The following is a 13,335-nucleotide window of genomic DNA, read 5'->3' on the forward strand; positions in this document are numbered from 1 at the left end:
AAATAAGCTGTCGCGGAAATCTATTGCTAAGCAACTACTTACAACTCTGTATGTTTCTGAGGCATGAGCAGTACTACAACTGTTTTGGCGGGACCAACCAATACCCAATGCCCCCTAACTTTTGCTTGCGTATCATCTTGGAATTTCCTATGTTCAGGATCGATGCACCAAACGCCTCTAGAACTTACGACTGTCCTGGGAGAACCCCTCAAGACACTCAGCATGTCTTAAGGGGTTATTGTACTGTACGCATTAATAAGCTATGTCGAAGATGGATTTGCACGCTCGATCAGCGATCTTGCTACCGGAGGAGCCCTTCGGGATGCAGTTGCTTCGCCGTGAGCATGAGCGACAGGTGAGGACCGACCGCTGCTCGTGTATCTACCGCACCGGGCTGAATGTTAAACATGATGAAATCTTAAAAGCTTCCGTCCTTGTTAATTGGGCACGTCAATATTCATCCCGCCTGTCGTCCCTCTGTGATACGGTTTTTCGTGCACGCTCCCGTAGGCAGGACTGGCGGCCGGCACCAAAGGAGGCCGGTATCAAAGCTTTGTCGAGACTAGCAGGGATGGTGGTCAGAAACATTGGCAATCAACAGCTGCCTCTGGTGGAAGCAACATAAAGCTTTACGTGAGGGAGGGTGCAGCTGTGTCTGGCGGCGACGCTTGCGTTGAAGAGGTGGCCGTGCTAGGGAATCGGTAAGAAAACTTTTCCATCCCCTCCGGACATGCACCCCTCTCTCTCCCCCCCCCCCGCGTGCACGTCGCTGACAGCATTGAAGCCCGCCGCTTCGACGTCGGCAAAGGGAAAACAGTAACATTCGCAAGTGGCTGGCGGTGCCACGCTCCGAAACGAACTGTCCAGCGGCAGCTGCGGTAAAGCTCTATTACTCCTATGTCATACACATCTCAAGAGAGGCTTCAATTCCCTCGCCCTACGGATGGCTGAAACCTCTGCCCTGCCAGGAAACGCCGTGCTTATGTGGTTCCTCTGCCCTCCTTTCGGGCCCAGTCGCCATGACGAAGGGCGGCAGCGCATCTCTTTCCTGCATTCCTGCAACAGTAAAGGACTGAATTTCGGCTTTCAACGCGAACTGCGATCTGGGTCATGCGTGTTTGTGCGTGGGGATGGTGTGTGGGTATGTATGTGTGTGTGCAGGGTGGCCTGGACCAGTGGCAGCTCTATACGGAAGCTATTTACCCTGGGATCGCAGGTTCTCCAGGTAAGGCCGCCACTGAATAGCTGGCTGGCTGGTTGAGGTGAGGTGTGGTGAGATGCCTGGCTCCTTTGGCTTAGGCAGCTTCTCGCGTCAAGGCGTGTTGGGGTTGCATAAAGCTCGCTGGGGCGGGGTGCCGCCGCCATATGACCGGGGCCCGCCCACCTCAGCAGGAAGCGCGACGCCTTTTGGAATTCCGGGTTGGCTAACAGGTATGCTTCGCTATTTTTTACACCATGCAGAGTTGCAATGAGGTTGAAAGGTCTACAACTAGGATATACCGTAGGATTGTCCTCTGCTGGCACCCGCCCTCGCCTTTCCGCATCCTAAATCCCTCTGTCTCTCTCGCGCGCGCACGTGGCCTCTCCCCGACCTTCCCGCGTCCCCTTTCCCTGCGTTGTGCGTCTGCAGGCCACCTGGGCCGTCTTCCCCGGCTACTCGGACGACCCCGTGCTGTGCCTGCTGTGCGCCAACTGCTGTCTCACCACATGCACCCTGGGCGGGGAGCTGCAGGAGAGCGCGGTGCCGGCCGGTCTGGACGCCGTGTGGGCCGCCGGGAACTGCGGCGTGCTGCTGGGGGTAGGTGCGGGACTAGGAGTGGGAGCGATAACGGGGAAGATGAGAGGGCAAGGCAGGGCGTGAGAGCCCTTTAACCCACAAGGATGGGAAATGATACAGGAATTGCATGAGTCTGGGCTGCTGTTGTGCACGGTGTCGTCTGTGCAGTGCTTGCATGAGTCCCTTTGTGCCACCGAAAGGACGGGTGCCGTTGCATGGAGAGTTCCCTGTAGCCGTACAGCCAAAAAGGGACGCCTGTTTGGCGACGGGGACAGAACTGACAGGAGGAGTTTTGGGATGTAATAAATATCTAACAGACTCCTCATCCTTCTTGAAACGCATTTTCTTCCACAGGGCCCTATGGCTGCGACGCTGTACTTGCTTAGTCATCCAATGGACGAGCCGCAGCCTGTGATTGCCGACGTGTCGCTCCGAGCGGGCCGGCGGGGCTCGTATGCGGGCTGGTCCGGGGAGCAAGTTGTCTGGGCGTCCTACGAGCTGCCGTACTTGGCGACGTACAGCGAGGTGGGTTTGCTGGTGTCTCTCGTCACGGCCACACCTTTGCAGCTGGTTGAAGCCTCTGTGACATTTTCAGGTCCCACTCAGGCCATTTAAAGCGTCCTTCAGTCCCCGCTCCCACCTTTGTAGTAGTAGTCTTTCGGAAGCCAGCTGGCTGGCTAACAGTCCGTGTCCGGCAGCCTATTGGGTCCCTCTTGCACGCCCGTCGCCTGGGGCTCAGGCCGCCGGCCGGCTGGCGATCTGGACAGTGGGGCGTGCGCCGCTGGTTCCGGAGCTGCTCGGCAACCTGCCGGACATCCCTGCCGCTACGCCGCTGGGCGCCAGCGTGCCAACCGTTGCCGGGGCCATGACGGGACCCGGCGGCGGCGGCACTGGCGGTGTACCACGGACGGGCATGTCCGCCGCCTCTGCGGGCACGCCCGTCAGCATGATGAGCATGTTTAGCTTTCAGCCTCATGCCGTCGGTGGCGGCGGTTGCGGCGGGCCGCCGCCGATGGCGGCGGCGGCCGGTGCGGCTGCAGGCTGCAGCGGCGGCTTGCAGCAGCCTCCGCTGCCGCCGCGGCGCTCGGCGACGTCCCAAGGTACCAGCGGAGGTGTTGGCGGCAACCTGTTTGCAGCTGGACAGCAGCACGCTGGCCATCATCCGCCAACGCCGTATTGTCCTCCCTCCGCGGCATCTTCGGACATGTCCATGGCGATCAGCCCAGCAGCCACAGCGGCGGCGACGCCGCCTGTGACCCTCACCCCAGCCGTCGGCCACTATCGTCCGCACCTCCCCCTTCCACCACACCAGCAACCTCTTGAACGTCATCAGCATCAGCCGGGCCATTACCACCAGCAGCCCTCGCCGTACTGCCCACCAAGTGCTGCGCCCTCCGACATGTCAATCGGGTTCACCCCAGCCGCCGCCGCCGCAATGCACGCCGGCACACCGCAGCGTCCCCCCCACCAGCCGCTGCTACACTCCCAGCAGGTCGCGCCGCACCCGTCGCCAATGTGCCCACCTAGCGCCGCTCCCTCCGACATGTCCTTATCAGTATCTGTGCCGATGTCCTTAGCATCAGGTCTGACCGGAGGCCGCGGCGGCGGCGTCGGCGGCATGGCTGCAGCGACGCCAGCGACGGCCTTCGGCGGGGCAGCATCAATGGCGGCGGCGGCGGGAGCCCCGACCGGCGGTGCCGGTCGGTATCATTTGCCGTACGACAGCGGTGGCGGCGCCGCTGGGGCTGCGTCGCCGATGCTAATGTCCCCCTGGGTCCCGGCGGCGTCTCCGGGGCCGGGATTGGGGGGAGGCAGCGTCCCGAGCACGGCCCTGAAGAGGTGGGGTTCCTGGGGACACGCGCTCCTTTGTTTGCCCGTAACCCCTCCTCCCGGCTACGACCTTTGGGGGTTACCGGAAAGCCGCACGGGGCCTTCTGTGTGAGGAACATTACCCTTCTCTTTCCACCTTGCCTGGCATACACGTGATGCCGTGCCGTTCGGTCCTGTCTAATAACGCTCTGGGAGGTTGCGGCCTTCTCCTTCCCGGAGAGCCGGCGGCCGCTTCCTTACCTTCTTCCTTACTTTCTACCTTGCCTGTCTACCCTTCCTGATGCCTGCCAGCCTTCCTGCGTGACTGACCCCCCGTGGTTCCTGTGTGGCTCCTCCCAGAACAACCGCCACCCGCACGCCGGAGGGCTTTCTATCGCCCCACCTCTTCAACCCCATACCTCGCACCGCAGCCGCCGTCACGACGGCTGCGGCGGCCGGCTCTCCCCCTGGAGCCTACACCTACGCCCCGTCAGCATTCAGCCCCGCGCCAGCCCTGGGCTACCCGCACTACACCCATCACCAAAGCCACAACAACGGCTCCGGGCACGACCAGGGACCTCAGGCGCGACACGCAGGAACGCCGTACGCGCAGTTGCTCGGAGGCGGGGTCGGACCCGCCGCGGCCGCGGCGGCGCCCGCAAGCACGCCTGGGCTGCTGGGCGCGACGGCGGGCGGGCGCCGGGGCAGTCATACCCACCTGACGGGGGCGGCGTTACGGGCAGGGTACGGCGACTTGGCCGAGGAATGTACGGTAATGGTGCTGATGCATGAGGAGATTATACAGCCTGGTGGGTAGTAGTCGGCGGGTGTGTAGGGGGACTGGGTTGAGGTGGCTGGCTGTTAGGCAGCTGGCTGCCGCATACAAAAGGGAAGGGGAGGGACACGGCTGGGCGATTGGGTACATGGCTAGCTGTGTTGTAACTGACCTCAAGGTGAAAGCCGGAGGGCATGGCCGGGTGCATACATACATACATACATACATACATACATACATACAGAAGCATGAGGCACTTACGGAATGACCTCAGGCCCACATTCTTTATGTGTGTGCGTGTTATACCTGGAGTTGCGTTATTTTCTCCGGAGGTGTAATGGGCAACGGCTAGCCGGAGGCGCCAAGGCCAGCCTAGTCTCAATACAACGCACGTACATACGTACGCACGCACAGGTATTCGCCCCAGCGACGCGGTGATGGTCACCGACCTCCACGGTGCGCCGTTGCTGTGCGTCCTGTGCGGACAGCAATCCCGCGTCCTGGCCTTCTCCATCACCGCGGCCGCCGCCGCCAGCGTATCCAGTACGGCCGCCGCTACACCCGCACAGCAGCAGCTCCCCACGCTGGATTCTACGGCGGTAAGCGGCGGCGCCGCCGCCGCGGCAGCAGCGGCGGCGGCAGGCGCAGGCCGCGGCGGCATCGCCGGCGGCACGGTGCGTGTATCGCTGGCCGGGTCTATCGAGGCGGTGGCGGTCGCGGCGGTGACGGCCACGGGTGCGCCAATCACGTCGTCCTGTGGCCCCTTCCGACTCCATCGGGACCTGCTGGCGCTGCTGCCGTCGGGGCAGCTGGTATTGCACAGAGGTGAGCTTGCATAACACTCATGCGCTTGGCGAAGCTTCTCACGTTAGGTTCTTGCGGCTGCTTCTGCCGAATCTCAGTGGGAAGTTGGGCTTTGAGGCTATCAAGCTTGGGGTAGGGAGCGGCCGGAGCGGCGGTAAGGAGTAAGGGTCGCGGGCGCGTGTTGCATCGCGCTGGATTAGGGAGGGCTGCTGGGCTGGATTGGGACGGGATGGAAGGTAAAGGGTGTGGTGGGGTTGGGATTGGGGTTGAGGAAGAGCGGGTGTGATGGTACGTTGGAGGTGCAGCGGCGGTGCCCTGGTCTTCGGTGGAGGTGCAGTGCTCCTAGCGTGTGTGTGTGTGTGCGTGTGTGTGTGTGTGTGTGATCGCCAAGGCTTAGGTACGCACCCTAAGCTGGACAGGCTTGAGGGCGGATAGGGAGTTCAGAAGGCTGCTAAACTACTGCATGATGTATTTTTGTGAAAGCGCCATGAGCGATGTAGGGTTGGATGGAGCGTCTCGAACGCCGCGAAGTTTTTCAAAACGGGCCATGGTCGTTTTCCGCGCTTGTCGCCGTTCCGCAGGTCTATCGCCGCTGTTTGCGGTGTCGTACAGAGACCACGGGGTGTCGTCGGCGACGGCGGCACCGTCATCTGCGATCCCGCCGCCGCCGCAGCTGCCGCAACCGGCACCAAGCCATGCCTCCGGCATCACCGCGGCGCGCAACGCATTCGGTGGCGTTGGCGGCGGCGGGTACGATCCGTCAACGCCGGCCTCCGCCGCTGGTACGGACATGATGCTCGATGACGGATCAGACATGGATCAGGACAGCGACAGCGAGTGTGGCCGTGGAGGCCGCCGCGGGAAGGTGATGTCATCGCGTCGTCGTGGCGGCGCGAGGGGGCGCGCTGTTCGCGGCAGTGGTGCCACCGCCGCCGCCATGCGCGCAGATGACGTTATGAGTGAGGCCTTAGAAGACGATGACATGATGCTCTTGTCGTCACCGCCCGCCGGCGGGACCGGTACGAAGGTGGCTTCAGCGGCAGCGGGCCTAGGGCTGGCGACGGCACTAGCGGCGTGGAAATCGGCGTCAGGTGGCTTGATGCCAGGCCCTGGGACGACTGCTCTCCACGGCAAACACGGCGCCCGTGGGGCCGCAGCCGCCGGCGCCGGTACGGCGGCTGCCGCCGCCGGCGCCCGCAGTCTCTGTCTTGGTGTCAACAACACAGTCGTGGTGGTGCTGGCAGGGCCGCCACCATCACCATCACCGTCACCGGCGCCTCAACCAGCTGCCGTGCGTGAGCTGCGCTTGTTGCTGCCCTTTGCGACCACGTCCTCTCTGGCGAACCTGGCGTTGGAGGTGGTCCGAGCTGCTGCGCCGTCGGAGCTGTATCTCACCTTTCTGCGACGCTTCTACGCCCACAGACCCGCCGCCACACGCCAGGCGGCCTGCGAGTGGGCAGCAGTGAATGCAGTGCTCTTAGAGTGGGCCAACGATCCGCCGGCGTTCGCACATGCCAGCCGAGCGGCGGCCGCCGCCGCCGCCGCCGCCGCGGCGGCGGCAGCAACGGGGCCCTTGGGTGCCAGGGGCCTGGCGCCGCCGCACCATCAGCAGCGGCGCGGCAGCGCCGCTGCCAACGTTCAAACCCCGAGCAGTGGCGCTAGCGGTGTTTTCGCCAGCGCATATGGCAGCGGATACGGTACCATGCCCGCGACGCCCTTCTCCACGCCGCTGCACACGCGTCGCTTTGCGGCGATGTCCTTGGCGTCTCCCGCCTTGCCATCGCGGTCACAACAGCTGCTCACCCAGCAACAGCCGCACCAGCACCCGCACCAGCGCCAGCCCCTGCCGCAGCGGCCGGCGGCGGATAGGCCGGATGTCGGTGAGTCACGTCGTGGCACGGCAGCGGATGGGAATCCTGGGGCCGCGGCAGGACTCGCCCCTGGCTCGGCTTGGGAACGTATGCTCGCCTCGGAGACTAACGCGCGCCTTATGTCGAGCGGGCGCAGGCCCGCATGGATGACCATCCGCGACCCCTGTGTTGTTGCACCGCCTCCGGGCGCTGGCGGCACCGGTCGGCAGCTCAGTAGCTTACATGCGCTGCTGGGTCCTGGCGGCGGCAGTAGCGGCGGCGGCGGCTCAGCTGCCGCCGCCGCCGCCGTGACCGCAGATGAGGTGGAAGCAGACGACGACGCCTCCGCCAGCTTCCCCGCGCCGCCGCTCGGCCCGGCGGCTCAACCTTTGCTGAACGTGTTGTACGGCCTGCACGCCTTGTACGAGGAGCTGAAGCTGGATGTTCTGTCGTGGCCGCATCTACAGCCGCTGGGTTGTAGCTTGGCGGCTGTGGCATCGGTGCTAGGGTTGCATCCTTACTGGGAGCATTACGCGCGGGACTTGGGGCCCGCGACGCTGGTGGCGGCGGACGCTCCGGAACCGCCACTACAAGTCCCGCAGGGACTGGTCCTGCGGCCGCCGGCGGATGTGTACAGGTGTGTGCTTCGATGCGTTGTGTGTGTGTGTGTTAAGTGTGTTTCGATGATCTTCGGAGCCGCAATGAGGGAAATGCCGATGGACGGTGGTACCGCACGAATAACTCCATACCGAACCGAGCTCCGAATAGTCACCAGCGACGTGTGTTTGTGTGTGTGTGTGTTGGACTTTTCCATCAAGACTGTAGACATAACACTACGTGAGTGTGTGTGTGTGTGTCTTAGTGTGTGCTCGCTTGCCGAACAGAAAAAGCCGATTCGCTGGTGTGCCATCCTCAATAGCTTCTCCCGGGAGCTCGAAGAATAATAATTGCAGCGCACAACGCAAACAGACGCTCTGGGGAAAAGCCCCTCATACTTCAAAACATGATACATCACGTAGACTCTACGGGTACTCTACAGCAAAAAAAACGCGCGTGTTTCAAGAGCTTGAGGGTACCTGAGGAGTTGCTGCATATTTTCTTTGAGGGACATATTGTCTAGTCTCCACTAGCAGGGCCGCATGCTGGACGTCCTCCCATTAGATCCCCTTCTGTGCCCTCCCGTGCATATCGTACAACGGCGGGGGCCCCCAAAGCCTGGTTGGGGCCCTGGTTGCGGCAACAGCTCTGTTGACACGTCTCCACTGCACGCTGACACCTCCATAATACTTAACATTCGCATTCAAACGAATGTTGTTATTTTTAGCTGTTATCCATATCTGCCCTCCATGATTGTCCCTTCTCTTCTCTGTCTACGAGGCTGCAAGGCACGGCCGGAATATGTGTATTGCCTGTTTTTCCCCTCGGTGTAGGATTCTGGGTCGCATGGTGTTGGGCACGGTTCCGGAGCCCTCGGAGCTTCCTTCGTTGCTGGATCCGGCACTGGCGACAACAGGAACGGCGGCGGCAGCGGCGACGTCCGGGGTCGGAGGCGGAGGTGGTGGTGGTGGTGTTGGCGGCGGCGGTGGCGGTGGCGGCGACGCTTCGTCGTCCGCAGCCGGCGGAGGTTCGCTGACGCCGACGCCGCCGGCACTCTCCCACTCCGTACTACCGTTGACGTCACGGCTGCTTGCGTGCTACGGACTGTTGGGGGAGTGTGTTCGGAGGTAGGTGGGTAAATACGATTTTACGGGTTTGGGAGATTTGGGCTTTGGGTTTTTTTTGTGCATCTGGCAGGTGGCAGGCATTGGGAGGGTTCTTGGAAGGCCTTAAGAAGGGGGGCCGGTCTTTAGGGACAAACGGAGAGGGAGGAGAAATGTGCGTAGAGGGGCGGGGTATGTAACGGGTTTCTCCCCGGCAGTGGGGTCTCTGCCTCGCTGTGGCTGTGGCCAGTGGTGGTGTTTAGTTGGGAGGTGCAGAGCGCAACTGCTTATTAGGCTGTGCAGTGGCAAACGAGTGTCTCTTTCCCTTTCTCAGAGTGCTGCCTTTCCTTTCTCCTACACCTGAGCTCTTTTCCACGTCCACGGACCCCCCCACCACGGCCCCACCTTCACAGCTGTGCCACAGTCCTTCTGGAGACTTCCCTCAAGCCCCAAGCACACGAAACGCAGCCGCCGCTGCCACCGCCAGGCACTGCCGCCGCCGTCTCCTCAGGAGCGGCAGCGCCGCTGGAAGCCGCGGTTCGGGCGGCTTCGGAGCAAGTGGTGGCGCTGGTGGCGGCTCAGGGCTGGGACGCCGGGTCGCTGGGGCGGTTGCCTCCAGGGGTGGCGCTGCCCCTTCGGGAGGCGTTTCAGCGCTGCCGCGCCTCCCCACCACCGGGTGTGTAGGTGCTGTTAATCGTGGCTGTTAACCGTGGCCTACCTGCTCCTTTTTGCTTCTTTTTATTGTATACTGCGCAATGAAAGCAGCAGACCTACCTGTTCCTTGCTTGTCTGCGTGTCCCACCAAAAGTCGTTCGATTAACCCCCTCCGGTCGTCCGAACTGTTCCACTCGTGGAACAGTATACATTAACAATATTGGACAATCTTTATTGTATACTGTTCCACAAGTGAACGAACGCCACGATCACTACTGCCCAAGTCACTACTGGTTGGTGTAACTTCTTGCAACTTCCTGATGCAGTAAGTATCTGTCTAGGATTAATCCTGTGAGGAGTATCCGTCTATCGCCGGTATCAGCATAAAGCATCACTCTCGTCTGTGGTTTGTCTTCCCCCTCCGGTCGTATGCGCTGGTGGCGTTTTCATATCCAGGGGTTTTGGAACTGGTTTGTGTTCCAGCGCCCTAGTACTGTCTAACCCTCTCCCTCCGTCGGCGCTTTCCCCTTTCCTATACCCCTGCCCCTCTCTTCTATCCTATCGTTATAACCCTAAAAGCCCTTAAAAGCCCTAAAACCGTACATACGCCTCCTTATCGTGTCCAGGCTGGCCGGTCCAGGCGTACGCCCTTATCGGCCGGGAGGATATCGCCGCCACGCTGGCGCCGTCGGGCCTCACCACTTGCGGACATCCCGCCGCCGCCGCCGCCACTGCCAGTGCTACTGCCGCCGACAAACACAAACAGGGACAACTACATGCTCATGGCTACAACCATAACCAGCCCTTGCATCAGCTTCAGCACAGCCTTGGTCCTTCGCAGCAGCAGGAGGCGCAGCAACGGCAGCAGCAGCAGCACGGTACGGCAGCTACTGCGCCGCCGCCGGCGAGCTTCGCTGCCTTTCTAGGGCACCTTCCGGGGCTCCGTACGTCGCACCCCGGGTCTGAGGCGCAGCAGGGTGGCGTGGTGACGCCGACATCGGTCACGGCGGCCGTCGGCGGCGGCGAGGGTGCTGGGTCGGAACCGAACAGCGCCAGCACCGCCGGCGGTGGCGGCGGCGGCCGCGGCGGCGGCAGCCCCTCCTCGTCCTTGTTCTCCTTCCGCCAACTTCCGCAGTTCTCTCTCGCCGCCGTCACGCCGTGCACTGGCTTCACGCCGTACGGGCCGTACGCAAGGCTCACGACGGGCGCCACGCGCAGCTCCGTGTCGTACGTTTCCAACGGTAGCGGCGGTGGAGCCGCCGGTCCGCCGGCCCTCCTTCAGTACCGACCTTTATCGCCGCCACCGCCGCGGCCGCCACCGTCGCATCTTTGGCACCTCTGGCGTCCGGCTTACACGGCGCGTCTCCAGCTTCCTAGCCACCAATTGGACCTTGGGGTGGAGCTGGAGGCGCCGCGGAAGTTGGAGGGGCCTGCCAAGCAGTTTGAGAGCAAGCACGGCATGGAGGGCCTTACGCGAGGTACGGAACCTCAATGCCGAGCTACATGGGGACGATATGTTCTGCTTTTTGTCCGTTAGCGGAGGAGACATTCCCTGTGTCTCTGATGGTTTATCGCTCGCTTTCCTTTTTCATGTGTATATATGTATAATTGTAAGTTTTGGGTTCCTTTTGTGGCCCCATGCACCCACTGAACCCATGGGCGCCCTCCCCACCTCGGCCCTTACATGGATACATACATACATACATACGTACATACATAGATACATACATACACGCTACACGCTACACAGACGCATCCTTAACGGTAGATTTCCGTCACCCGCCATTTCCCCTCCCGTCTTCCCCCGTTCCCTTCCCCTTCCCTCCGCCACACATGGAAAAGGTGTTAGCCGGTTGCGGTTCGGCCGTGACAGCCGCCTTCGTGACGTCATCTCCGCCCTGGACAGCAGCCACCCTCTGGTGCTTGATGGTCTTGGGCTGCACGAGTCCGATCCGGATGCCCCCACGAAGCAGCAACAGCAGCTCCTGGCGGCGGCTCTGAGGACCATGTCACTGCCGCTGGGGCGTGGGGCGGTGGCGCTGGCGACGGGTGTGTGGTTAGGGGGGAGGGCGCGGAGGAAAAAACATATGCAAATGTCGGGGGCCCCAGGGGGCTTCGTGGGAAGGGGGAAGAGGTGGGGGGCCGAGGTAGGTGGGCGGGTGCGGGGCCACGGTGAGGAATTGTGTTTGGGGCCGGTAACGACCCTGGCTGGGCTATATATAGCGCAAATGCGGAAGTCCCTCGACATGAAGGGATCTGTTGTTAACGGGCAAGGTGTGTGCACAGCGGGATATGGTAGGGTTACGACGTGCGGGGAAATGGAGGGGAGAGTCGAGCTGGGGTTGTGTGAATTCCTTGACCGGCATTTAGAGGGAGAGAAGGGGAAAGAGAGGGGGAGAGAGGGTGGAAGAGGGGAGGGGAAGAGAGAAGGGGAGAGAGAAGGGAAGAGAGGGGGAGAGAAGGAGGGTTAGAAAGCTGTTCTGACCCCTGCTGGGCACAAGTCCTCCGTACCTGGCGACGCCCGCTCCACACTCCCCTCTCCCCGTCCCTCCGCTCCTCCTTCTTCCCCCCCACCTCCCACCCCTCTTATCCCCCCCCACCACCCCTCAATCTTCAATCGCGTGTGGTTCGTCTTTCCCCCACCACCCCTCCTCCTCGACCTTCTCGACCTGCTTCCAGGTCGGCCACTTCCCACGGAACCCACCACTGCCGTACCCTCCATGTGCCTCGCGGGCCTTGTGCCCGATTCCCTGGCGGGCCATACCGTGGTGAATCTGGACCTCTCCACGGCCCAGCCGGCACCGGGAGGCGGCGCGGCAGCGGACTTCACCGCCTGGCCAGAGTTCCACAACGGTACGGAAACGGCCTCCTAACGGGCCGGGAAGAGCACAATTTTGTACATACACACGTACATACATACATACGTGCACACTGGGTGAGAGTGGGGTCTGTTTGGGTCCGGTCTTCCCACAAACGCACCAGCCAGCCCCTTGTCTTGGCGCCCTGTCTTACCTTGTAACCTCCCGTCTGGCGTGTTCAGGATGGCGCGTGCCTTAACCTTGAACCCTCAAACCCTTCCCTTGCCATTGTGGCTTTTCCTTTCCTCTTTCCAATTCCTACGTCTAAAGCCTCTCCCCCCACACCCATCCATTCGCTACCTCCTTTTCGCTCTCGTCCCCGTTCCCCGTTCCCCGTTCCCCTACTCTTCAGGCGCTGCGGAGGGGTTGCGGCTATCCTCGGGTGGCGGTGGAGAGTCGCTCAGTCGTACATGGATGCAGGTGGCCACCAAACCCGACGTGCCCTCATACACACACGCGGGGCTGCTCATGGCGCTAGGTCTCACGGGGCATCTGGACCGGCTGTCTTGGACAGATCTGTACAGGTACGCCTGTGTGTGTATGTACGTCTGTGTGTACGTGTGTTAGAAGGGGGGGGGGAAATGGAGAGGATGGGACACCAGCAGTCGGTCCATATGTTGGGAGGAGGCTCAGCCTGTCGTGTGTACGTGTACTTGCCAACAATATCGTGCCCACGTGTTTGTCAGTCTGTCTGTCTGTTTGTACATCTGTACGTCTGTATGTATGTGTCCTACTTCCCCCTCGCTTTTCGAACGCATGTCTTCTGACGCAACTGCCTGGTGGAAAACGAGTTAATCCCCCACCGTATCTCTTAAGCGTTATTTGCCTGTCTGTCTGTCTGTCTGTTGTCTGTCTGTCTATATATCCATTCCGTCAGGTACCTGAGTGACGAGCACGACCCTACCACCATTGCCGTACTGGTGGGTATGGCGGCCCAGCGGCGGGGCTCCATGGACCCCACAGTCACCCGCATGCTGTTTCTGCACCTGCCCGCCCGACACCCGACCACGTTCCCGGAGCTGGAGCTGTCGCCGCTGGTGCAGGTAGGGGGTGAAGGGGTGGAGGTGGGGTGGGCCGATCACTGGGGTGGTACGAGGAGTGGTGGTAT

Source organism: Volvox carteri (assembly GCF_000143455.1).
Source record: "Volvox carteri f. nagariensis unplaced genomic scaffold VOLCAscaffold_11, whole genome shotgun sequence".
Lineage (NCBI taxonomy): Eukaryota > Viridiplantae > Chlorophyta > Chlorophyceae > Chlamydomonadales > Volvocaceae > Volvox > Volvox carteri.